This window comes from Bactrocera dorsalis, chromosome 3, assembly GCF_023373825.1.
Source record: "Bactrocera dorsalis isolate Fly_Bdor chromosome 3, ASM2337382v1, whole genome shotgun sequence".
Taxonomy (NCBI): Eukaryota; Metazoa; Arthropoda; class Insecta; order Diptera; family Tephritidae; genus Bactrocera; species Bactrocera dorsalis.
In genome coordinates, this window is record NC_064305.1 from 16,743,815 (window position 1) to 16,770,941 (window position 27,127).

General features: G+C 28.5%; 1 protein-coding gene across 4 annotated transcripts in view; it reads right to left on the reverse strand.

The window, feature by feature from the left end:
• Positions 1–27,127, reverse strand: part of LOC105226277 (uncharacterized) — a 314,083-nt gene that overhangs the window by 21,391 nt on the left and 265,565 nt on the right. The window lies entirely within an intron of this gene.

The following is a 27,127-nucleotide window of genomic DNA, read 5'->3' on the forward strand; positions in this document are numbered from 1 at the left end:
ATTTATTTAGTTAGCTTTCACTGTGTTTTGTGGAAATTATGTTTGTCTGCTTTAAGTGATAAAATTTGAAAGTATTAAAATTGACAGCGGAGACACACCAAAGTAAACAAAAAAAAAAAAAGCACGAAAATTATATTTCTCGACGCCAGGTATTGGAGGTCAATGGACCGGAAGAAAATGTGTATACTGAAGGGTGTTACGATGAAATGTCAGCCATCAAGTCGAACTAAGGTTATACTATGCAAGGAAAAAGTGCTTATTTCGATTTTGATGGGAGAATTTGTATGGCAGCTATATGTTATAGTGGTCCGATCAGAACAATTTTTATAAAGCTTGCAGCTTTGCCTTGACCAATAATCTGTGTCAAATTTCCTAAAGCTACCTTGTTAAATAAAAAAGTTTTCAATACAAGAACTTGAATTGGTGCGGTCAGTTTATATGGCAGCTATATGCTATAGTGGTCCGATCTGAACAATATTTTGGGGGATTGTAGCATTGCTTTGAACAATAATCTGTGTCAAGTTTCCTAAAGTTATCTTGTTAAATAAAAAAGTTTTCCATACAAGAACTTGATTTTGATTGGTCGGTTTGTATGGCAGCTATATGCTATAGTGGTACGATCTGAACAATTTGTTCGGAGATTGTGGACCTGGCTTGGAGTACAATCTACGTCAAATTTCGTGAAGACATCTTGTCGAATAAAAAATTTTTTCATATAAGAACTTGATTTTGATCTGTCGGTTTGTATGGCAGCTATATGCTATAGTGATCCGATCTGAACAATTTCTGCGGATATTATAGCGTAGTCTAAGACAATAATTATCACTAAATTTTGTGAAGATATTTTGTTAAATAAAAAAGTTTTCCATACAAGAACTTGATTTTGATCGGTCGGTTTGTATGGCAGCTATAGGCAATGGTGGTCCGATCTGAACAAATTCTTCGGATATTATAGCGTAGTCTAAGACAATAATCATCACTAAATTTTGTGAAGATATTTTGCTAAATAAAAAAGTTTTCCAGACAAGAACTTGATTTTGAACGTACAGTTTGTATGGCAGCTATATGCTATAGTGATCCGATCTGAACTATTTATTCGGAGATTGTAGATCTATCTTGAGGTATAATCTACACCAAATTTCGTGAAGATATCTTGTCAAATAAAGTAGTTTACCATGTAAGAAGTTTACTAAGGCAACTTAATAAGACTTGTTATGGCAACTTTTATTGCGTTATTATTATTGCCATTTTGTCTAAATATTTGATGTAAATTAAATTTTTATGCAACTATGATATATTTTGTTTATAATATCAGCACTAATAAACAACAATAATTTACAAAGCTCGTCAATTTAACCAAGTTGCTGAGATTCCAAAGCAACCACACAAAAAAATCGCATGCAATTTTTAGCGTGATATATTTAGTTTATTTGTAGCTTACAGAGATTTATTGGATGTGTAAAGTGTTGTATGTGCTTATTTTTGCTATATAGAAAATTTCTAGATTTTATACCGTTATCGCATAGCTTTTTGGCTGCAGTCAAAGTAAAAAATATGGATTATGAAATGAAACAGCTTTATAGCTCTACTATGTAGAAGCAGCGATTTATGACTTGCAACACATCAAAACAAAAAGTCTGCGTATATGCTAATTTCGAAATAAAAAAATTATCACTGCATGCAGCAAACGGCCGATGCGTAGCGCCATGTGTCTTCGTGTCAGTCAGTGGCGGCTCAATTCAACTAGAGCTCCGTCAATTTTCGCATGAATGCGGTCAATAATGCGCTTTGGCGCCGAAAACAAACAATAACAAGCTGAAATGCTCGAGCCAAGATAAACTAGTCCGTGCGAGAAAGCAGTAAGCGGCGCGCCACGGCCAGTGAGGATGAGCCATATTTCATAGAACACAATTAGTTCGTCTTGTCTTTGTTTTCTTTTTTCATTTTTGATAATTGCATGCGAGAATTTATAAATATCTAATAATGAAAGCGCGAGTGCACACTGGAGGCAAGTGGGTATGTGTGTTTGTATAGGAGAGTTGTGCGAATATTTTTATATGTATATGTATAGCCGATTTTACTAATCACCTTGACATCAATTTTTCATAATTAAGTTGTCGTGAAATTCGTTTATAAAATGAAAACTTATTAATACATATGTATGTTTATGTGTGTGTATACATTTAAATATCAATTTATGAGGAATTTACGAGAGCGTGAACAAGCTACTTGCAGGCACGCGCTATAATCATTGAAGATTAAACTAAAAACTACGTCTGGCAGAATTATGAAAAACAAACAAAAAAATATTTGAAAATTAAGAAAAAAAATTTACTAGGAAAATATAAAAAAACATATAATAATTATACATGAAAAAATTGAGAGAATATAAAAATAATATATGGAGAAAAAAAAATTATATAACACAAAAATAATTAAAAATAATTAATTCATTAAAAAAATTTAAAAAAAATAATTATTGGGATAATAAAAAACAAAAAAAATTAAATAAAAAATATTTAATAATATGAAGAAATTGAGAGAAAAATAATATGAAAATATTTAAAAAAAAATTATATAAAATAAAAATTATTAATAATAAAATAAAAATAAATTAAGAAATAAAAAAATCATAAAAAATCATCACAATTAATATAGAAATAAAAAGCGAAAATATTAAAAAACATTTCAAAACGGATTTTTGTTCCGAATATTTTTTTCTCAGTTAAAGTATTCAAAGAAGAAAAGTGTTATTAAGTGTTAGTAACTGTTGAATCATGAGCTTTACGATAAAATTATGGGAGACCATTTTTGTAGTGAATTAATTTTTCTACAAAAATAAAAAACTGTATAGTTTCTTCAATTAAATAGTAGATACTGTTATATGATTTTTTCTTTCTAATAATAAATAAAAAGTAGGAAATTATAAAGCGCAGGACCTTCCTATTAATATTAAGACCTTATACCTGGAGAGAAATTTTTCGATGTCTTTACCAAACAATATTTCAGAGAATAAAGTGAAATATATTTTTTTTTTGACCCACCGTCACAAATACATATATTTTGTAGACACATTTAAAGTCAATATTTTATTTACGAACACAATTCCATACTCCCCCAGCTTTGCTGTCAAATTTTAGTGAAATGCCACTTTTTAATATTTCAAATAATTTCATTTATTTTAACACCAGACAGTTTGGTTGCGTGGGCGTTTATTTATATATAAAAAATTGCGGTACAACTAGCTACTAAAGGTAAAAGTATTTGAACGACAAATATATCTTTTTTATAAAAGTAAATATTGTATGGTTGTGTTGTTAGGCGCCGTAAAATGAGTCATAAAGAATAACTTATGCAAAGAGCATGAAAAAATAAAATAAAATTTTTTAAATTTATTTTTTCATTATTAGGGCGTTCTCAATTGTATTTTTTTTAAATATAATTTTTTTCTTTTGTGTGAAAAAAATTATTAACATTGTTTTACTTCTTTGTTTGAATATATTTAATCGATTTTTTCGATAATAATCGATATTTTCGGATTATTGTTTTATCGATAATATTCGATTATTTTTTCGATAAAAAATAATGATGGATCTGGTATTTAAAGTAAAAAAATATGACTATTCGTCACTACATAAGATCACTTACATATATTCTGTAGTCCGTCCTAAGTAACCATGTCAGGTTATTTGGATGATTTATCGCTTTATAACTAATATTAAATGACTTCCGATAACTTTTATCGAAGAAATTTAAGAAAACAATCCCTGCAAACACGTCAGAAAAATTCAACAGAACCTATTGTTTCATAAATTTTAATCGATATTTTTCGATAATTATTTTTTTGATTAAAAATAATAGTCGTCTAGGACTTAAAGTAAAAAAATAAAATTACTCCAGGCTACAAAAAAAATCTACTCAACTCAATAGTAAGATCAATTTTAATCGATATTTTTCAATAATTATTTTTCGATTAAAAAAATTATGATCGATCTGTTAATTAAAGTAAAAAACATGAGTATTTGTGGCTTCATAAAATTGCTTATACATACATATGTATGTATATTCTGTGATCCACCTCAACCAACCAAGTCAGCGTATGTTAAATGCATATATGTACATATGTATGTATGAACAAATTTTCGCTTTAAAACTAATATTAGATAACTACCGATAACATTTATCGCAGAGGAATATAGGAAAAATTTCAGCAATTATGTTTAAACAAATTTGATAAAGATTATTTCACGATTTCTTAAAATGTATAAAAAAATTATCACTATTGATGACAAAAAATAAAAAAAAGTTTTATAAAAATATTTATCGATATTATTATTAAATTAATCGAAATTATATTTGTTTTTATTGATGACAAAACAAGATAGATTTTTGATATTTTTATCGATATCTGATATGATATTTATCGATATTTTTGAAATTATTTTCTTTTTTTCGAAAAATCACATATAATAACCGAAAATCTTTTAATATTCTTGTATAATTTTGATATTTTTGTCGATATTTTATTATTTATCGATATTTTAAAAATGTGAAATATGTTTTTTGTTTCGCGAAATAACTTTTGAAACCGGTAGCAGGTTTTTCATATTAGAATAACTTTCAATTTTGTTATATAACTTGGATATTTTTATCGATATCAAATTATTTGTCGGTAAACTTTAAAAAACTAACTAATAACTTAATTTTCTTTAAAAATTTTAAAACTTTTTTTTTTGTTTAGCAAAATAACGTATAATCACCGGAACCTTTTATATATTGGAATAACTATTATTTTTGTTAAATTTTTTTGATTAATTTTTTTTTTTCAAAAATAACGCATAAGAAACGTAAATTTTTAAACATTAGAATGAGACAACGTAACATTTTAGTGCTAACAATAACTATGTTCAAAAATTAACAATGAAAAAAGGACAACTTACTACTACTTTGGTATGCTCTAGGATGCCTGTGCGTATGATTAATCACATTATGTACCAGCAATCAATGGCTGGGCGCATCAGGCATAATTTGATTTGCATTAAATGTCAACAGGCAACTTGAATGTAACAACAGCAACCAAGCAATTCCACGAAGTGTCAATAAAAATCAAGAGAAAAGTGAATTACACAACTCTGGCACAGATGTATATATGTATATATGTACATTTATTGCCATTAAAAAGATTTCACTTTCCTGACACTATCAATGCAATCCACAGAGCAGCAAATCACGGCACTTAAGTGCCACATGCAGATACAGTTTTCGATTTCCAACATTTTGTATAATTTCCTTTCAACGGAACTCGAACTCAATAAAGTCAAAGGAAGGCGACGCCGAGCGAACGGACGATGGTGGGTGCCGGCAGGTGCTTCCTGTGGCATACTAAAACGCAGGGAAGAATGTGAATATGTAGTTATATATGTATGTTTATATATATATTTGATATATATACATATATGATATAAATGTATGTACATATATAAAGGGATATATACATGTTGTATACGTGCGCGTGTCTCTCCTATTTATATAAGCAGCAATGCCACCAGTTCGGTGCGCATTTTCTAAAGCACTTAGCACCATTCGCAAAAAAAAAGAGAAAAAAGGAAAGGGAGAAAATCCAAGAAAAATGCATCGAAGGAATAATACCCTTCAAGGGTGCATTTATTATAATTTCGTGCAAATATATTGTGAAATAAAAAAGTTGTTCATACAAGAACCTGATTTGGATCGGTCAATTTGTATGACAGCTATGTGCTATAGTGGGCCGATCTGCACAATTTTTTCGGAGATCGTACCATTACCCTGGGCAATATTCTATGTAAAATTTCAAGCAGATATATTGTTAAATAAAAAAGTTTTCCATACAAGAACTTGATTTTGCTTGATTAGTTTGTATGGTAGCTATATGCTATAGTCGTCCGATCGCAACAATTTATTCGGAGTTTGTAGATCCGCCTTGAACAGTTAACTGTGCCAAATTTCGTGAAGACATCTTGTTAAATAAAAAAGTTTTCCTAACAAAAACTCCTCCCCACTTCAGGGTATAAAAAAATTATTAAAGGGAGTAGCTCCTACAATTCATGCCTGGCTGGGAATTTCATAATTCGAGCAACGTACATATGTATATGTATGAGTGTAGTTTAAAGTATGAGCAGCACTTTCAAATCGAAAGGTCGCCGCTCAGTGGCGCGCACTCAGCAACTCGAATGTATAATTCAATTCTAAGCCATTCGTTTTGTAGCCACACACTGCTACGCTACTAACACACTCTTCTCTCACACTAAGCAAACAGCCGTTATGTGACAAACAACTGCTTTACTTTTATTGGTTTTGATTTTTTAAGGCTCCATTGACACAGTGGCGGCCATGTTGACACAGGCACATAGTTGTTATGCCAAATGTGGCGACGACGCGCCTCAATGGATTTGTTCAACCTTTTGCCACATCTTTTTTAGACATTCCAACACACAAGCTGTTACAAAGCGCAGAGTTTTGTGTTGTTGTGGGTAGGACTGGGATTCATTGACTGCTTAAGGCAGCAGCGCCTCAAAATGGGTCAATTTCATTGGAGCCCGCATGGCTTAACTTCGTGCTTACACACAAACACTTACACACAAACACATACATACACATACACGTATGTATATCGTTTACGCCTTTGTGACCCTGTCCCTGCTACATAATTCGCCCAGTATCTGTCTGTGCTGCGTGTGGCAGGTTATGCAAAGCCAAGTTTCTGCTTGACTATGCAAGGTGGCTGTTTTTCTTATTGTTGTTGCTGCTGCTGCTGGTGGTGATGAGTAGTCGTTGAAGTGAATCCAGGCGTTTACTCATCTTATTTACCACACTTACAATGCTGCACGTTGTATTTGTTTGTATGTCAGAGCTTCATTTATTGCTTTTATTATCGTTACAGTTTGTTGTTACTGTTGTAAATTTGGATTTTGTATGCTTATCCTTGTATGTTAATGCGCGTCCTTGTTATTTGCCTTTTCTTCGAGTTACAATTTTATTGTTCAACGCTTGGCTTTGACTAAGTTATGCACATACATCAGCTGACACATACATATGTGTGTATATTTGTGCATATATATGTATCTTTTTGCATATAAGCGTATGTGTGCGTATGTATGTATTGGAGGCACCTAATGCCGGTGGGTATGCTGCTTTATTGTTGCGTAAGTGGCTGGCTGGATTTCGGTTAACAATGAAGTAAGTCAGCAAGGTCGCACAGGGAGTGTGCGAAAGGGAAGGAGAGCGTTGAAGCGACGCAGAAAGGTTATGTAATGATTGCTTTGTAGTCAATAGTACAAAGGAAGACTGAAGTTGTGTGTGAATAGCTTAAGCACGTTAGATAAGTAGTGTAATTGAATAGAAAAGGTGCCTTGCGCAGGGTTAAAGTGTGATTTTATTGGTTTTATTAAAGTGGCAGTCAATTATTGATATTGCGTTAAGGATTTTGGCTGTATGCATGTATTAGTAATATTTCATTTCAATATTTATTTAATTTTTGTTTAGGTAATAATACGTAAATTCATATCTTTTAGACTTCACTAATTTTTTTAAGTCTTCTATACATTTTTTTAACGTCGTATGGCAACTCTGCACAATATTAATTAATTTACATCTACTTTATTTTCTGCTGTGAACTGTGTAAAGTTGCAATATTTTCCTTCATTAATTTTTTTTTGTGTCAGTACGACGATATGGCAACTCTGCAAAATATTAATTAATTTAAATCTAATTTATTTTCGACTGCGAGCTGAAATAATTTCCTTTGAAATTTTTGTTTAAGGTAGAACGACGATATGGCAACGCTGCATAATATTAATTAAATAATAAATATTTTTTTACTGTAATTTCCTTTTATTTCTATACGCGGTATCAAGTTTTTCGCGATGTTTGTAACACCCAAAAAGAAACGTGACAAGCCAAGTATATTCAGCAATGTCCCTCTGACTGTCTTTATATACGTGAATTAGTCCCTTAGTTTTCGAGATATCGAACTGAAATTTTCCACACGTCTTTTTCTCATTAAAGAACTGCTCATTTGTTGGAACCGCTGATATCGCACCACTATAGCATATAGCTGTCATACAAAGTGATCCATCAAAAATTTTGTCCTTATATGAAAAACTTTTTTATTTGTCGAGTTATCTTCAGGAAATTGTTGGCATAAATTATTATCTTAGACATTGCTACAATCTCCAAAAATTTTGTTCAGATCGGACTAATGTAGCATATAGCTGCTGTACAAAGTGAACGCTCAGAATCAAGATTTTGCATGGAAAAATTTGATTGACAATATCAGGACACGATACCTGTGTCATTTAATAAAATATATAGATTTTTTTATTGACGTATGCAAAAGTGTCAACTGAACGTCTCATTTATTAAGTGAGTTGTCAGAAAAGTGATAAAAAGGCTCTCCAGTGCTAATATTTTGATATACAGGTATACTTATACATAGCTATTTGTAATAACCGTTAAATAATAATATAAAAAAAAAAATATAAAAAAAATAAAAAAATAAAATAAAAAATAATAAAAAATAAAAAAAAATAAAAAATAAAAAAAAAAACATAAAAAATATTTCTACAAATTTTCACATTTTTGTAGTCTGCTTTTAGGCGCGTTTGGGCATTGAATTAAGTGTATAAGTATGCCTATACGCTCCTATGAGTTTAGGTGCGTACTACAAGTACATATATGCTTGTTGTCACCGTATATTCACACATATTTAAATGCCTATACTATATACATACATACATATCACCTAGTTGGCAGTGCATACAGATTAACAGAGTCAAACGAAATAGCTCGCAATTTGTTATCACAAAGTGACAAAAACACTGCAGTGGTGTTAAAAGCTTTTGAAATAACTTAATATAATGTCTGTAACATTGCCAATTTTTGTTCAGTAGAGAAATGCGATAACGCACAGCAAGTTTGACAATGCCTACGAAAATAGTGAAAATAATATTTTTCATACATTTTACCGTTTTTATAGCCCTTCATAATGGGGAACACATGTGTAACCATTCGAAGATCCTTTATTCAGCTGGTGAAACAGCATTTAATAATACAAAAAAATGTACAAACACATTTCATACATACATATATGAAAAATATATATATTCTTCAAATGTTTTTTTATAAAATTTTATTCATTGTGGTATTACATTTCGATTTTTATAATCCCGAAAATTGTCGGTATCCCGAAACATCCCGAAATTTTCGTTCATGAAATTTGCTTGCTAATGTTCTATAATTAGATACCAGCTTTTGTAATATTTTCAAGTTGTGAGTTATTTTCGCTTTTTACAATACCTACCGAAAATTTTCGGGATTTTGTTGTTCATGAAATTTGCTTGTCAAATGTTCCATAAATAAACACTTAAAAAATACAGTAATAAATACCAGCTTATAACGTGTTCAAGTTGCGAGTTATTTCCGCTTGTTATGTACAATCCCGAAAATTTTCGGGATTTTGTTGTTAATGAAATTTGCTTGTCAAATGTTCCATAAATAAACACTTAAAAAATACAATAATAAATACCAGCTTATAACGTGTTCAAGTTGCGAGTTATATCCGCTTTTTACAATACCGAAATTTTTCGGGATTTTGTTGTTAATCAAATTTGCTTGCCTAATGTTCCATAATTAAAAATAAAAAAAAAAAATACAATAATAAATATCACTTTATAATATCAAGTTGCAAGTTAATTGCGATTTTTAGAATCCCGAAATTTGCGGGATCTCTTCGTTTGTGAAATTAACTTGCTAAATTGTCTATAAAGAAACATATGTGTACGTAAACGGCTTTCATAAATTATTAAATTTGCTTGTTAATTGCTATTTTGACAATCCCGAAAATTTCGGGATTAAATTTTTTTTACTAAATGTTTTACAATGAAAAAAATATGTTTGAACAACGAAATTTTTTTGACTTTTACGATCCCAAAAATTTAGTGATTTCATTATTATAAGCTCAGGATTACGGAAATAAGCATTTATGTATGAATGTATGTATATATTAATTATAAGCAAACCAGCTAAGGCCAAAATTTGATCTCATAGGTGCAAATACGCAAATAATACAAATATATGTATAAATAATGCACCGTTTGTTGTTGTTATTGTCAGATACTGCACTTATATATGCAACCAACCACCTGTCACTAATTCACTGCACATTTCTCAAAGCTATTTTTTAAAGAAACAAGCAGTTACAAAAAATTGCAGTACGGTATGTGGGAAATTATTCCCTATGAAGCAGAGATATGTATGCTTGTATATAAGCATATATGCAAATGTGCTTATGTTCACTTATGTGTGCATTAATGATGTTATTAATAAAATGCCGCTGCGCAAAATGCATTCTTCTATATTAAATTACTGCACTGCTATGAGATATCGTTTTCATTATGCGATGCACTCGACTCTATTGTGAGCAAATAGTACTTACATATATACATACACATAGATAATACATATATAGGTTCGTATGTACATAAGTATGTACATTAAGGTGTTATTTTGACCAAGTTATATTATTTATTGGCTGAAATTACTGTTTTTGCCACAAAAACAACATAACGTATATATTAATTGGCTGTACAGTCATACGGTACACCATGTCGTATGAGCAACAAAATTTATAAGGCACTTGAATGAATGCTCAGTACATTTAATGCATAACTTTAACTGCGTATAGTCAGTCAATAACGAACACCCTAATATTAAAATACACATAGCTTTATACACACATAAGGATGTAAGGATGTACATAAGTATGTATGTATATGTGAACTGCATTTTGCACAGTGTTAGTGAAAGTATAAATACTCAACATGCTGCCACTTGAGCCATGGCGTTCACCATTTTCTGCAAACAACGCAAGTATTACAACGGTAAAAACGTGTTTTTTTGTATTTAGCCTTTGTGAACACCAAATTTATGTAAATAGCAAATGACCACAAAGTAATTACTCAAGTAGGCCACCCTCAGGCTAATGATCGGGTTTACAGCTATTTTCGACACAGTCTATTTTTATGGTAGTCCACTGCGGGAATCCACTGAACTCTAAAGGGATAAATGTGCGCTTATAAATAGCCACAATGAATCGCTTTGCTTCAGGCGCACACGACTTGATGGCACGGCAAGTACGTGTAACTGTAATTAATACCGTTATTACCGATAATTTTACGTCAATAGCACAGCAGAGTGTGAGTAGTAAGCAGCAGAGCACGAGTGATGCGATGCGGTAGAGTAAAGCGGTGTGTGTATGTGTGCAGGATTATATATAGATACTATATAAAGTAGGTTTGAATGCCTGTGTATTTGACGTATTCTAGACATTTTTAAAATATGCAGCATATACACATATTTGTATGTATGTATATGTGTGTGAAAATAATCAGGCATTCAAAGCGCGCGGATATGCCGCTGATGATGACAACAACAAAACAAAACAGTGCAACAAATTTTGCTGGGCATTCATCACTTATTCAAAGCACCAGCTGTTGCCGGTGCAAAGTTTAGCTAACGTAACTTTAGTAAAGTTTGATCATACCAAGGGTGCTTAGAATAAGTAAAACAAGAAAAAAGGTTAACTTTCACCGCATAAAAGCTAAAATACCCTTAACAGTTGCATTTATGTTGTATAAAAGGCTATAAAAAGATGTTTGTTTTGATTTTGATAGATCAGTTTGTATGACAGCTATATGCTATAGTGATTCGATCTGAAAAATCTGTTCAGGTATTATAGCATTGCCTTGGACAATAACTCAAGCCAAATTTCGTCTCGATATCTCGTCAAATAAGCAAGCTTTCCATACAAGAACTAGATTTTGAGCGTTCAGTTTGTATGGCAGCTACATGATATCGTATTCCGATCTGGAAAATTTCTTTAGATATTATGGCGTTGTCTTAGAAAATAGTCTGTATAAAATTTCGTAAAGATATCTGCTCAAATACAAAAGTTTTCCATACAAGCACTTGATTCCGATCGTTCAGTTTGTATGACAGCTATATGTTATATTGATCCGATATCAACGATTCTGACAAATGAGCAGCTTATTGGAGAGAAAAAGTGGTATGCAAAATTTCAGGACGGTATCTCAAACATACACACGTTGACACTCCGAAATCAACACAGCGAAATCGTCATGAATTCCGTGGCTCGCCTAATATATCCTGCTCAGGGTATAATGATGCACATACACACATACATACATATATACAGGCATTATTCATTATCAACAGCTGCCTGTCAGCAATGAGTGCTGCAGGTAATTACCGGTGAGGAAGTGATTTCAGCTCAGCTGAGCAAACGAATTGACTGACGCATGATGAACTTGCTACCAACGTACACACACATATATGTATGTATAACACATTTGTACATATACATACATACATACGTATAATCAGATTGAGTTATGTATGTGCCATGTTATATACGCTTCTGCTACACTCGAATGCACTTAATTGAATATTTATGCAAGTTTGTGCATGCGGCGCCGCAGGATATGCAAAGCCTTTGCATGCTTGCATAATTGAGTGGCAGTGGTGAGAGTGTGTGCATGTAAATAGTGTCCAGCACAAAGATAGGTGAAACAGACACGCCGTGGCAATTGTTTTATGTAAACAGTATATATTATTAGGGTGGATAAAAAAAAATTTTTATTTTTCCTTAAACATTTTCTTATGAAAAACATTAAACATTTTCTATGAAAAAAGAATAAAAATATGACTTAAAATAAATTTAATTTTAGTAACTCTTAAATGGTGAGTTTTATGAAAAAATTTAAGGAGAGAACTAAATTTCCTACAAATATAGGAGAAGAAATGTTTTTTTTTTCAGTTAGTAGTTAGGGAGTTATGAATTTTTCTTTCCACTGATAAGGAAGCAATAGAGATCTGAAAAGTGAAGAACCTTTCTATTAATATGAAGAGCCACCAACCAATTTTTTGGAGAGTTTTCTGACCCACCCTAATATGTTTACAAATGTCTGTGCGTATATGCGAGATATTGGATGAGGCCGTGTTAAGCTCCCACCCAGCTATTAAACAGATATGCCTGTAAAATATGGCGAAAGTTGAAAGATTCAATATAATAGATAACGGTGCACAACGGTGTTGAATCAATCAATAATATGTTTTGTTAACAAACAATTAAATACAATGAATGTAAATGTAATTAAAATTAATTGAATACAAATAAAGCTATACGAGAGATCAAAAGAAATGGAAGTAAATTAAATGGAATTAAAGAAATATAATGCCCAAAACACATAAAAAGAGGTGAAAAAATTGCAGGGAAACAGCACCAAAGGATGTAATAACACAAAAATTTAAGAAAATAAATACTAAATAAATATATATATAAAAATAAATATAGTTAGTTTAAGTAATTAATTTAAAAATATATAAAAAATAATTGTTTAAAATATATAAAACTATTTTTTAAAAATAAAATAGAAAAATATTTAATATTTGTGTGTAAATTTAGTTTATCAAAAGAACTAAAAATGACAAATTATAAAAAAATATATAACAAATGTAAAACAATTATAAGGAAAACGAATTATAACTAAATTACAAAAAAAAATTATTAAAAAAAATAACAAAAAATTATATAAACTGAACTTAAAATATTATTGAAAATTTATATATTATTTAAAAACAAAATAAAAAAAATTTAAAAAATTAAAAAAAACATATTTAAACGAAAAATGAACTTAGTAAAAACTTTTAAACAATCTAAAAAATACTTACAAATTTTAAAATATAAAATAAAAAAATAAAAACTATGAAAAAAGTAATTAAAATACAAAAAAAATTAATTATTAAAAAATTAATAGAAATAAATTACAAATTATAAAAATAAACAAACACACAAAATTATTAAAAACTAAAAACCGAAAACAATAAGTAAAAATATATTTAAAATCAAAACTTGATTCTACTTGAAAAAAAATTTAAAACAATTTATTTAAAATTATAAATTTCAAACGAAAAAAAAATTATATTAGTAAAACCTTTTAACCAAACTAAAAGTTAAAATAAAAATTTACAATAATTAAAAAATAATACAATATAAAAAAATTATAAAATAAAAAAATTAAAAAAAAAAATAAACTAATTAACTTTTAACTGCTCCATTAATACAAAAAAATTAAAAAAATAAAAAAAAAAATATATTTAAAACATAAACAAAAAATACTTCAAGGAATTTAAAAATATATTTATAAAAACTTTTAACCAATCTAAATATAAAAAAAGATAAATTACTAAAAAAGAAGATAAAAAGTACTTGAAAAAAAAATACTAAGAACTTTTAGTAAAGCCAAAAGTTAATCAGCATTTTAAAGCGAAAAAAAAATTGTTTAAACGTGAATAAAGGAAATTAAATTTTCAAGAGATAAATTTAAACGAAAAAAATAAAAAATTAAAAAAAAATAAAAAATTAAAAAAATAACATAAAATAAAAAAAAATAAAAAATTAAAAAAATAATAAAAAATAAAAAAAAAAATAAAAAATAAATAAAAAAAATATAAAACTAAAAAACTAAAAAAAAAAATAAAAAATTAAAAAACAAAATCAAAAATTAAAAAAAATAAAAAACTAAAAAAAAATTAAAAATTAAAAAAATTTAAAAAAATAAAAAAAATTAAAAAAATATATATATAAACAAAAATATATATTTTGGTAAATAAATTTCAAATATTTTTTTACTAAAAACAAAAATAAAAAAAGATAAAAAAATTAAAAAAAAAATAAAAAATTAAAAAAAATTAAAAAAAATATATATAAACAAAAATATATATTTTGGTAAATAAATTTCAAATATTTTTTTTATTAAAAATTTAAATAAAAAAAAAATAAAAAAAATTGAAATAATTCAGAATATATTAAAAAACAATTAAACATAAAATCAAAAATTATTTAAAAAAATTTATAGATTATGGCAAATAAATTTTCTACTAAACATTAAATTCAACATCGCTTGATTTGCTCTTCAAAATATATATTTAAACGAAAAATTTATTTACTGAAAATTTTTAATTGATTTAAAATTAATCAAAATTATTAATTAATTTAAAATTAATCAAAATTATTAATTAATTTAAAATTAATAAAAAAATTTCAATTGTTTTTTTTTTTTTTTAATTTTAAGACACTAATCCCCTATAAATATTAGACGTAATGGCAATTTATATTTGTTATACAGTATTTTGTCACTATTTTATGTATCATATGCTTTTTAAAACTAAACTAATTGACAAGAACTTTGCATAAACTCAGAAAACAAAGATAAGAGCAAATAATGACTAATTGACGGTGCAGAAAAGGTGTGCCTTCGAAAGTAGAATATTTAAAGTAAACATTTATTATCAATGAATACAAATCAACCTAATTCCCTGAAAATTAGTTTAACTATTAGTATATTTGCACAATATATATACATATATATATATATATATAGTATATACCTATATATATAAATATAAATACACATATATACAAATATTATATATTACTAATAACAACGGTACAATAAAAATCAGTCATTGCTGACAAAAATTTTCCTTCAATGTTAACAGATCACCACAAATTGACTATCACATATGTATATATGTATGTACATACATGTACATATATGGTATAGAAATATAAGTCCATCAAAATGTGCGTGATAACGGTTTACTGCATCGCAAAAACACCGCCAACTCAGCAAATTTTCATATATATTTTTGTATATTTTTACAACTCTGCCACGACATTGATGGATTAAAAGGCCCAGAAGGTTGTAATGGCGAAAGCACCGACTGGCACAAACACAAAATATCATAATAAAAAAGAAAAGAAAACAAAATAAAATGCAAATTGTAATCATAATAAAAGTTTATATAGAAAATCGTTGTCGACTACAGACAAACGACAAAAGCTTGAGAAAGGCATTCAGTTGCCGGGCTTTACTTTTGTGAGTAAGCAACACAATAGATTGAAAATACTGCGGTTGCATGCCACACTTGCAGCAACAATACTGGGTGCCTTCGCCACTGCCACACAGTGCTGCACAGCGGCAACATATGTAGGCTGCAACGAATGAAGATGCTTCACTGCATGGCTATTAAGACTACGCTTTCAATGCCAATGAGGAGTGCTTACTTTAAAATACATATATGTATATACACATACATACACACATATAAATGAATGCGAGTAAATGCAAGAAATAACTCAACTTGCGGTAAACGCGACCGAATTGAGCAGCTTTGTGCATAGAAAAATAAATATATCACAAATAATAATACAACAATGTGCGAAAAGTGGCTGAAGACCCGCAGCTGCAGAGCGGCGCAGCTGAAGTGCCACAAAGCAGAGTGAAGTGTGTAGTGCCACATTGTCATTGTCATTGTCATTGCCACCGACGGCTCGCATGCTAACCGCAAATAGTGTGGCGGTAGGCAGCAACAGTGTAATAAGAGCAATGCCATTTGGCAACAACAACAGTAGAAAATATACAGCAACAGCAGCGGCAATACAGCAACAACAATAGGCGACAACGGCACCAGCAACGGTGAAGTGGCACACACCGCAACAGTAGTAAAAATGCCGGCTAGTTGTTGTTGGTGTGGCTGTTGTTGCTTGCTGTTGGTTCTGCTGCATCATTGAGTGCCTACAATGTGTGACAATGAAATGGCGGAATGTCAATAAACGTCTGAGCGGCAGCACCAGCCTTTGTGGAGGAAAGTTATTAAAAGCCAAACAAAAAATCTGTTTATAAGAAAAACAATGACTAACAACAACAACAACGTCGCTGTATATTTTCTTTCGTGGCAAGAAAACAAACATATGCAATCACAATTAAGGCGACACAAAGATTTTTAATACTTGCAACAATGAAAAGTGCTTGCAACCTGTATGAAAGTGTGTATGTAGGCACTTTCATTGAATCACGACACACACTCACACACCCACATACTTTACTATGAGTACTATGTATGTATGTGTTTATTATACAAGTGAGATAGATGCTTCAGTGGTGGTGAATGGTTATCATATGGGCATTGTTAGTAAAATTGAAAAAAAATTTAAAAAAAATAGGAAAAATAGTTAAAAAAAATTAATTTAATTAAAGAAAATTAATAGCGAAATTAAAAATTGAAAATAAAATTAAAAAAAAAAAATAAGATCGATATAAAAAAAATTTAATAAATATGTGTATATATGTATGTATGTAATTTAGAAAAACTTAATAAAAATTGAATTTAATTTTACAAAATCAAATAATAATTTACTAAATTAAGAAGAAAATAAAAATGCTTAAAACGTAAACAATATTATTAAGGAAAAATTAAAACAAAAATAATTAATTAAATTAATTAAAATTAAAATTAAAAAAAAAAAATTAAAATTAAAAAAAAAGTTAAATTAATTTGGAATTTAATTAATTTTTTTTTGTAATTTTAACCGCTTTTGCTTTAATCATTAAAAATTATTTTATTTTTATTTTTAATTAATATTTAAAAATTATTTTTTTTTTAATTTTAAATTAATTAATGTATTAAATTTCTTCTTAGTTATATTTTTTTAAGAGTAATAAGGAACAAATATTGATATAAAAAAGTAAAAAAAAACTGTTTTATTAAAGTTCAGGTTTAAAATAGTTAAGAGATTAAAACAAGTAACACTAACAAAAAATATTTGAATAATTAAAAAAAATTTATAAAAATTTATAAAAAAATTAAGTGAAAAAATAATAAAAATTTATTGATTAAGTTGATGAATTTAAAACAAATTTTCTACTAAATACTGACATTAAAAATAAAAAAATACAAAAATTCAATAAAAAAATGAAAAACATTTAAACCTAAAAATTTAAAGATTTGCTATAAAAAATTGCTTAATTAAATTTAAAGTTGGAAATAATTAAGGAAAAATTAAGAAAAAGTATTAAAAAAATTAAGAAACTAGTTTTAAAAATTCACAAGAATTGACTAAATAAAAAAAAACAATTAAGAAAAAATTTCCAAAACTTGACAAAATGGAGATATAATCAAGAAAAAAATTAAAAAGTAACAAAAAAATGTTGAAAACAAATTTAAAATAATAGTTTTAAAAATTCACAAAAATTGATTTAATAAAAAATAATTAAGAAAAAATTTCCAAACGTTGATAAAATGGAGAAAATAGAAATGGATACAAAAAATTAAAAAGTAACAAAAAAATTTTGAAAACAAATTTAAAATAATTAAAAAAAATAAACTTAAAAGGAAAAAATTACAAATAATTAAGGAACAATTAAGAAAAAATTGAAATAATTAAGGAAAAATTAAGACAAAAATTAAAAAAATTCCAAAAAGTTGACAAAATAGAGAAATAATTAAGAAAAAAATTAAAAAGTAACAAAAAAGTTGTTATATCAAATTTAAAATAATTAAGAAAATAAACAAAAACTTAAGTAAAAAATTACAAATTGAAACATAAAAGGGAACAAAAAAATTTAAAGTAAAAAAAATAAAAAAAAAAAATAAAAAAAAAAAATTAAAAAAAAATAAAATAAAAATAAAAAAAAATTAAAAGAAAAAAAAATTAATTAAAAAAATTAATAATGAAAATTAAAAAAAAATAATAATAAAAAAAATAATTAAATAAATTAAAAAAAAAATTAATTAAAGATTAAAAAAAAATACTTAAAAAAATTAAAAAAAAAAATTAAGTAGAAAAAATAAAAAACTTTTGCATTTTAGTAAATGAATGTAAAAAAAATGTCTATTAAGTCAAAAACGGCGTTAAAAAAATTTATTTCAGCAATTTTAGTTACAAATTTGTTTATTTTAGAATTTGCTTCCATTGTCATGTCAGCTGAACTTTCTATCACCTTACGAGCTTGCTCATTTTAACACTTTACTCGTATAATATTAATGAGCCCGTGATCTGCTTTATACCATACATAAAACTTGTTTACAACGCAAACAAAATAGGCATAAATTAAATGAGTTGTCGATGCACTGCTTTAGAGCGCGCTGGATGCAGATGCTCTGTTCTACGCATCAAGTATTTACAATATATTTGATCATTGAAGCAAACGCAATAAAATTATAACGAGCTTTCAATTGTAGGCACAACAACAACGACAAAAACAGCTTTAAACTCACTCAAATGCAATGCCAATGCAAAGAGTAAAAGGCGTTTAATGCTTAATAACTTGCCGAAATTCAATAAATATCAAATATATATGTGTGGTTTTTTGCTTGCTGCAAATTTTCAAAACAACAAAGACTTTGGTTGCAAAATAAATATTAGCTTGCGCCAAATAGCAAAATATTTATTTAAGTTTTAAATAAAACATGCTGGCATTGTTTAATTTCAGCTATTGATTGCGGCAGCAGTGGCGCTAGATTGTGGTTAATCAAGGAGCTGAGATGGTTGATCAAGGATCCGGTTGATTTTTTATACTCTGAACAGGGTAAGGAAAAGTCGAACAGTTGTTGAGATATCGATCAGAAATTTTGTACATGTCTTTTCCTAACCAGAGAGCTACTTATTTGTCAGAATGGGCAATATCGGACCATTTGAGCATATAGCTGTCATATAAACTGGCTGATCAAAATCAAGTCCTTGTATGGAAAACTTTTTTATTTGATAAGATATCTTCATAAAATTTGGCATGAATTATTGCTAAATGTAGCGTTACAATCTCTGAAGAAATTATTCAGATCGGACTACTATATCATGTAGCTACCATACAAACTGATCGATAAGAATCGAGGTCGTGTATAGAAATGTTTTTTGTTTGATAAGTTATCTTTACAAAATTTGGCATGGTATATTATCCAACGCAGTACTACAATCTCCGAATGTATCGTTCAGATCGAGCCACTATAGCATATAGCTGCCGTACAAACTGACCGCTCAAAATTAAGTCCTTGTATGGAAAACTTTTTCATTTGACAAGATATCTTCACAAAGTTTGACATACAGTATTGTCCATGGCAACGCTATAATATCCACACAAATTGTTTAGATCGAGCCACTATAGCATATAGCTGCCCTACAAACTGAACAATGAAAATCAAGTTTTTTCAGAGAAATTTTTCTATTTGTGAAGGGTATTAGCACTTTATTGTAACGGGAGTTAGCATTTTTTCTTGCTTTTAGTAATTTTTTGGAAAACAACAACAATAACAACAAAAAATATGGAAAACTGTGAATGGAGCTGGAGCAGTTGCCAGCAGAAGTGCCGAAAGGCAGGTGCATATTCTTATTTAAAATAATATTTAAATACATGTATAGATATTTGTACGAGTATATATATACAAAAATGTATATATGTATAGTATACAAAATCAGGTCTCTACGCGTTTTAGGCATCAATGAAGCAGCAATAAAAATTTGAATTTATGATGCTGCCACATTTGTATATTATTTCTACTGCATATATGTATGCATGTATATTGCGAATACATAACTCTGTGCGTGTTAGTATTTTTTAACAAAACAGTAGTTGTACAAATAAATTGTGTGTTTCGGGTTGTTTAGCCGCAGCGCAACAACAACTGGTCTGATATGGCTTTCATTTGGATTATATATGATTTTTTTAATATACTCGCACGCCACACACACACACATACTCTTATAAAAAACAAACTCACACAAAACACACACTCACATATCTTCATATAAGCACATTTTCATGTGCTATTTGTTATTGTAGTGCGCGCTATGAGATTTGTTAAGTTTCATGCGGCGCGATTTGCGGCACATGCGGCGTTATTCCACTCAGATAAGCTCACTATTGAAACATAAATGCGAATTGCGCTTGCTGTGTGTTATAAATTTGCTGAATTTGATATTTTATGTACACGGTTTGCTTGATTTGGCACAATTTAGGCGATTTGGTTGCGTTATATGGGGGTGGCTTGCTGTTGTTGTTATTGTGATTTTGGTTATTGTTAAACTGACGCACTGTGTATTTTTTGAATTTTTCTATAGTTGAGTTATTATTTTTGCGTATAACTTTAATTTTTTGATTTTTTGTAATTTTTAGAATTTGTTGTTGTTGGTCATATTCACTGTTAATGCGCGCCACACTTTTTGATTCGAATTTATAATCTCACAAACACGCTATATAATTTGCTTGAATATTTATTTTTATTTTATTTTTGTCTGATTTATTTTGTTTGACTTCGTAATTTGGTAATTGAAGATTTTGACAATTACCGGCGCGACGGCGACAATAATGTGGCAATCGAGGGACACAAACAATGCCAGAGACAAACAAAAAATACACGGTGACAAGGGAGTAAAGGAGTTAATGCACAAAAAAAAATTTTTAAATTTATAATTGCCAAAAGTTGAGTTTTGGGTACATTAAATTTTTTTTTAATTAAATTATTTAAATTTTTTAAATTAAATTATTTTAATTTTTTAAATTAAATTATTTTAATTTTTTAAATTAAACAATTTTTTTAAATGAAATTATTTATTTCAAGTTCTATAATTTTTTAAGTAAAGTTAAACTTTTTTGATGTTGAGTTTTGGGTAAATATATTTTTTTTAATTAAATTATTTTAATTTTTTGAATTAATTTTTTAATTATTTCATATTTTAAAATTTTTTAAATTAAAGTATTAGTTTTTTATATGGATAAATATATATTTTTTAAATTAAATTATTTAATTTTCTTTTATTTTTCTTTAATTTTAATAAGCCAATTCGCTGATTTTTCCCGCAAATATTTTTATTGTTTTAAATAAAAATTGCACTATACAATATTTTTACTGTCAAACAATATTATTATTTAAGTTTTTTAGATTAAATTTTTAATTATTTTAATTTTTTAAATTATTTATTGATTTATGTTAATTTTTTTAAATAAAAAATTTATTTTATTGGATTTTTTTTTAAATAATTATTTTCATTTTTTTATTCTTTCAATTTCTTAATTGAAATTCCACTAACCAATCTTTTTACTATCAAGCAATATTACAATTATTTAATTTGTTTATATTAAATTTTTTAATTATTTCAATTTTTTAATTCTATCGATTTCTAAATTAAAATTTCACTATTCAATATTTTTCCCAGCAAACAATATTATTATTAAATTTTTAAGATTAATTATTTTAATTTTTTCAGTAAAATTATTTAATTATTTCAAGTTAAAAAAAAAAAATCTTGAATTTTTTTGAAATAAATTATTTATTTTTTTTTAAATAATTTATTTAATTCTTTTTTTTTTAAATTATTTAATTTTTTTTTAATAAATCATTTAATTTTTTTTATTATTATTTTTTATCAATTATTTATAAAAATTCCACCATTTTCACGACATATGTATTTCGCATAATTTACATACTTTTTACTTTTGTAACTTCAACAAAAAATCGCAGAAGGATTTGTTATTACACTATCAATGAGCGTCGTTTTATTTGCAAACTTTACAACGAAATCCGCCCGCAATTGCTCTCGTGCACGCACATCAAATGGCGCGACAACACTGAGTGGAGCAAAGCTTTTGACAGTTGCTTTTAGAGCGATGCTGCCTCCAGCAACGCCAACGCCAATGCCGACGACAACGCCGCAGCCGAAGCCAATGTCGACGACGGGCAAGGTCGATACGACAACGGCAACTAGCGGAATAACAACGAAAGCAGTCGACAAAAGCCGACCGCTAGCTAGGCGACTGCACGCCACGCGCTTCTGCTTGCACTAAACGCCAACACAGGGGTGTGCAGAGGTGATGTGGTGGGTGGTGTGTGGTTGTGGCTGCCAGTGAAGCATCCCAAATGTAAACAAACAACAAAGGCAGCAACATTCGTACGGCAGCGCAGCGCAAGGCGTCGTGAAATGAGCAATCATTGTGGCGAAACGAAGACGACGCCGACGCGCTGAACAACTGAGAGCAGCCGAGCAGTCTGTGCTGTTTGGCCGACGCTGAGCAGGTTACGTTGCTTTGTTGTTGCGTTTGCGGTTATAAAAAGTTGAAGCCGATCAGCTGGCAGCTACGAGCCTTTGCCAAAAGCGGGCGAATTGCGAATGAGCTGCTGCCTTGTTTGCGGACGCGCTGCAATTGTATTATTGTTGTCATTTGTTTTTGCTCATTCTAAGTGTTGCGTTGGATAAATAAACAAAAAAATGAGAAATAAATAAATAAAAGAGACCAACAAAATTAGCAATTGCCAGTTCATGCCTCCCTTCTTGGTTGATTGTTTGCAGTTATGTTGGTTGTTGTTGTTGTTCTTTGCTAAAGAAAATACTTTGTTTTGGCAAAGCTTATCGCAATTTAAGAGGAAACGACATGCACTAACACAGACATACATACATATGTACATACATACGAATAAAACTTCTAAACGATGCTCGAGTTTAACGAGTGATTTGAATTGTATGAAAACAAATGTTTAAATTTAAAGTAAGAAAAATATGAGTGGAGTAAGAGGAAATATAAAATATGTAATTAAAAAAGTATAAAAAATTAACAACTAAATTATAAAAAAAAAAATAATTAAACAAAAATTAATTAATTAATTAAAAAAATTAATTAAAAAAATTAATTAAAAAAATTAATTAATTAATTAAAAAAATTAATTTAAAAATAAATTAATTTAAAAAATAATTAATTTAAAAATAATTAATTAAAAAAATTAATTTAAAAATAAATTAATTTAAAAAATAATTAATTTAAAAATAATTAATTAAAAAAATAATTAATTAAAAAATTAATTAATTAGAAAAATAAATTATAAAAAAAAATTTGAAAAAAAATTATGAAATAGAAAAATTTAGTGGAGCAAGAGGAAATAAAAATTAACAATTAAATTATTAAAAAAATATTGAATTAAAATAAATTATTAATTAAAAAAATTAATTAAATTAATAATTAATTTAAAAAATTAATTAATTAATTAATAAAAAAAAATTAATTAAAATAAAAAAATATTAAACAAAAAATTAAGTCAAAAAATAAATTAAAACAAACCAAAGAAAGTAAAGAAAAATTATGAAAAAAACTGAATTAAATTAAGAGAGTAAATAGAATTCATATTTTAATCATAAAATATAAGAATTCAAATTTAATAGATAATAATATATGTATAAATTACAATAACTCAAGAAAACACCTTAACTTCAGAAGCAACGAAGCTACAGCACCCTGCACTACTATTTTTCTTATAGAATAAAATGGAATAAAAAAATCTTGATATTATTTGATAAGTTTGTATGGCTTCTATACACTATAGTGGTCCGATCTGAACAATTTATTTGTTTTTTTTTGTCTTGCGCAGTAATCCAAGCCGAAATTCGTGAAGTTATCTCAACAGACAAGGACTTGATTTTGATCGATCAGTTCGTATGGCAGCTATATGTTATAGTGGACCGATGTCAGAGATACCGACAAATGAGCTGCGTTTTGGGCAGAAAAGAACGTGTGCGAAATTTCATATCTATAACTCAAAAACTGAGAGACTATTTCGCATATATACTCAGAGACTGAGGGAAATGGAAATCGACTCAGCTTGATACGCCGATCATTTATATAAACATATAATACGCGATTTACAAACTTCGTGGCAAACTGAATATACTACCTCTTTCAGGTATAAATATCTATAAGCAACTTCGTAGAGTCTTTGAATACCTTCAAAATGCCCTTAGTAAATATATTTTTTACCACAGAAATTCCGATTCAATTGAATGTAAGAAAGTGAAAACACATAAAGAATAAAGTAAAAACACAAAAAGAAAAGAGAAACTCTATCTGCATTAACATACATACATATACTCAACGTGTTGCCTAGCAAATGTGCTGTACATGTCGTATGAGTAACCTTTTGTTATCACCAAAGAAGCGTAAGCCTTCGTATGTTACGTATACGCATTGGCTACTTATGAAAGTTGAACAGTGAATTGTGCTTGAAACACGCAAATTTCACACAATAGAAATAAGTAAGTGATGTAATAGAAATAAGCAATATAATAGATATAAGTTTATATAAGCAGACAATAAATTTATTTCACTTTTCAAAGCAAATCGGTAAATACTCAGCAGAAATTATAGATTTCTTGAAATATTTACATTACAATAAATGCCTCCTAGCCGTTGTTACAAAATCTATTAATTCCAGCAAACGCCCACGAGATTATCGTATTTGGGGCATTCAATTGCTCGTTAGTCTCCAAAATCACCAATTTTGTGTGCGAAAGCGAAAACACGAAGGTGGCAGAGAAAGGCGGCAAGGGCAGTCGAAGAGCGAAGAAGTGCATGGAAATTGAAGGTTTGTAATTATTTTTGCCACATTTGATTGTTCGTTTCATATCACCAGCACTCAGAACTGTTATGCGTAATTAAATAATTTCTAATGATTTTTCTTTACGCAAAATAAATCCCCTCAAAGCAGGGTTACCAAATCGAAAACGAAGTGAAGAGTTGAACACGTAACAAAAAATTATTTCAATTATTGTTTTTAGGTCCGTAGGCGCATTCATTGGAAAAACTGACTAAGTCCCAGTGATTGTGTTGCAAATACAAACCTATATGGACATACATACATATGTATATACAACCACGTGGGCGCGTTAAAGAAACGGATTGCTTGGTGGGCGGGTTAAACAAATGGATTCGTTGATGCTGTTGGACCCTGGTTGCGGCGGGGATTTTTGGTGACTGAGCAGAAGCTAATTATTTTCCACTTAAGACACTTGAACGCTTATAACGGTGGGGTGATTCGTGGTTACACAGAAACAAAAGCAATAAAAGCAAACAGCAAAAACAAGCAGAATCGTTGAGAAGCGAAATTTACATACAAACAAACATGTGGGTGTATGCAGAAAAGTTATGACAAGCAAAACCGTTAGAATGTTATTATGACAGTATTCAGTCAAAATATCCAAAAGTTGCGTAATGGCTGAGGAAGTGTTTAAAGTAAATACAATTTGCCAGGTTCCGTAAGCGTTGTTATGGAAAATAAGCTCCAGTGTAGGTGTATTAAAAAAGGAAAGGAAAAGCTTAAACAGCATTAAATTGCTTATATAAAGTTGCGCTGTTGTGAGGGTAGAAATTTTTTGTTTGACGAAAAATTTTGGCAACTTTTACATCAGTCTTTAGACTATTAGCATATGATGGTTAATGAGACTTTGATGTAACAAGTTGAGAATTAAAAATAAAGAAAATTAAAAAAATGTTAAAAAAGAAATAAAAAAAAATTAAAAAAAAAAAATAAATAAAAAATATAAAAAAAAATAAATAAAAAAAAATTAAAAAAAAAAAATTAAAAAAAATTAAAAAAAAAAAATAAAAAAAACGAAAAAATTGAAAAAAAAACAAGAAAAAACTTTAACTTTGGATGAATAGACTTCACAAGTTCAAGTTTCCCTCACAAGAACGTGATTTTGGTCAATCAATTTGTATGACAGCTATATGCTATACTGAGCCGATTTGAACGATTTCTTTGGATATCGTAGCGCTGCCCAGGGAAACACTCCATGCCAAATTTCGTGAATATATCTCATTAAATAAAAAAGTTTTCCATACAAAAACAAGAATTTGATCGTTCAGTTTGTATGGCAGCTATATGTTATAGCTGTTCGATCTCAAAGATTTCTTTGGATATTATAGCATTGCTTAGGGCAAAAATCTATGCCAAATTTCATGAAGATATCTCTGCTAATAAAAAAGTTTTTATACATGAACTCAATTTAGATCGTTCAGTTTGTATGGCAGCTATATGCTATAGTAATCCGATTTGAATAATTTCTTGGGATATCGCAGCGTTGCTTTCGAAAATAATTCATACCAAATTTCATGAAGATATCTTGTCAAATGAAAAAATTTTCCTTACAAGCACTTGATTCCTAGCGTTCAGTTTGTATGGGAGCAATTGAGTATACAGCCTCCCACGAAGGATATTACATGTTTGGGCATTTAAACTGCCAAATGAGCAATTTAACAATTAAAAAAAATTGCAAGAGTGAATGAGTAATATTATTAAACCCAAAAATATGTGAGAAGCATAAAAAAAGAAATCAAAAAAAAAAAAAATAAAAGAAAAGTAAAACAAAGACACACACATAACCACCTCATCAATTTGACCGCTGTTTTCGTAA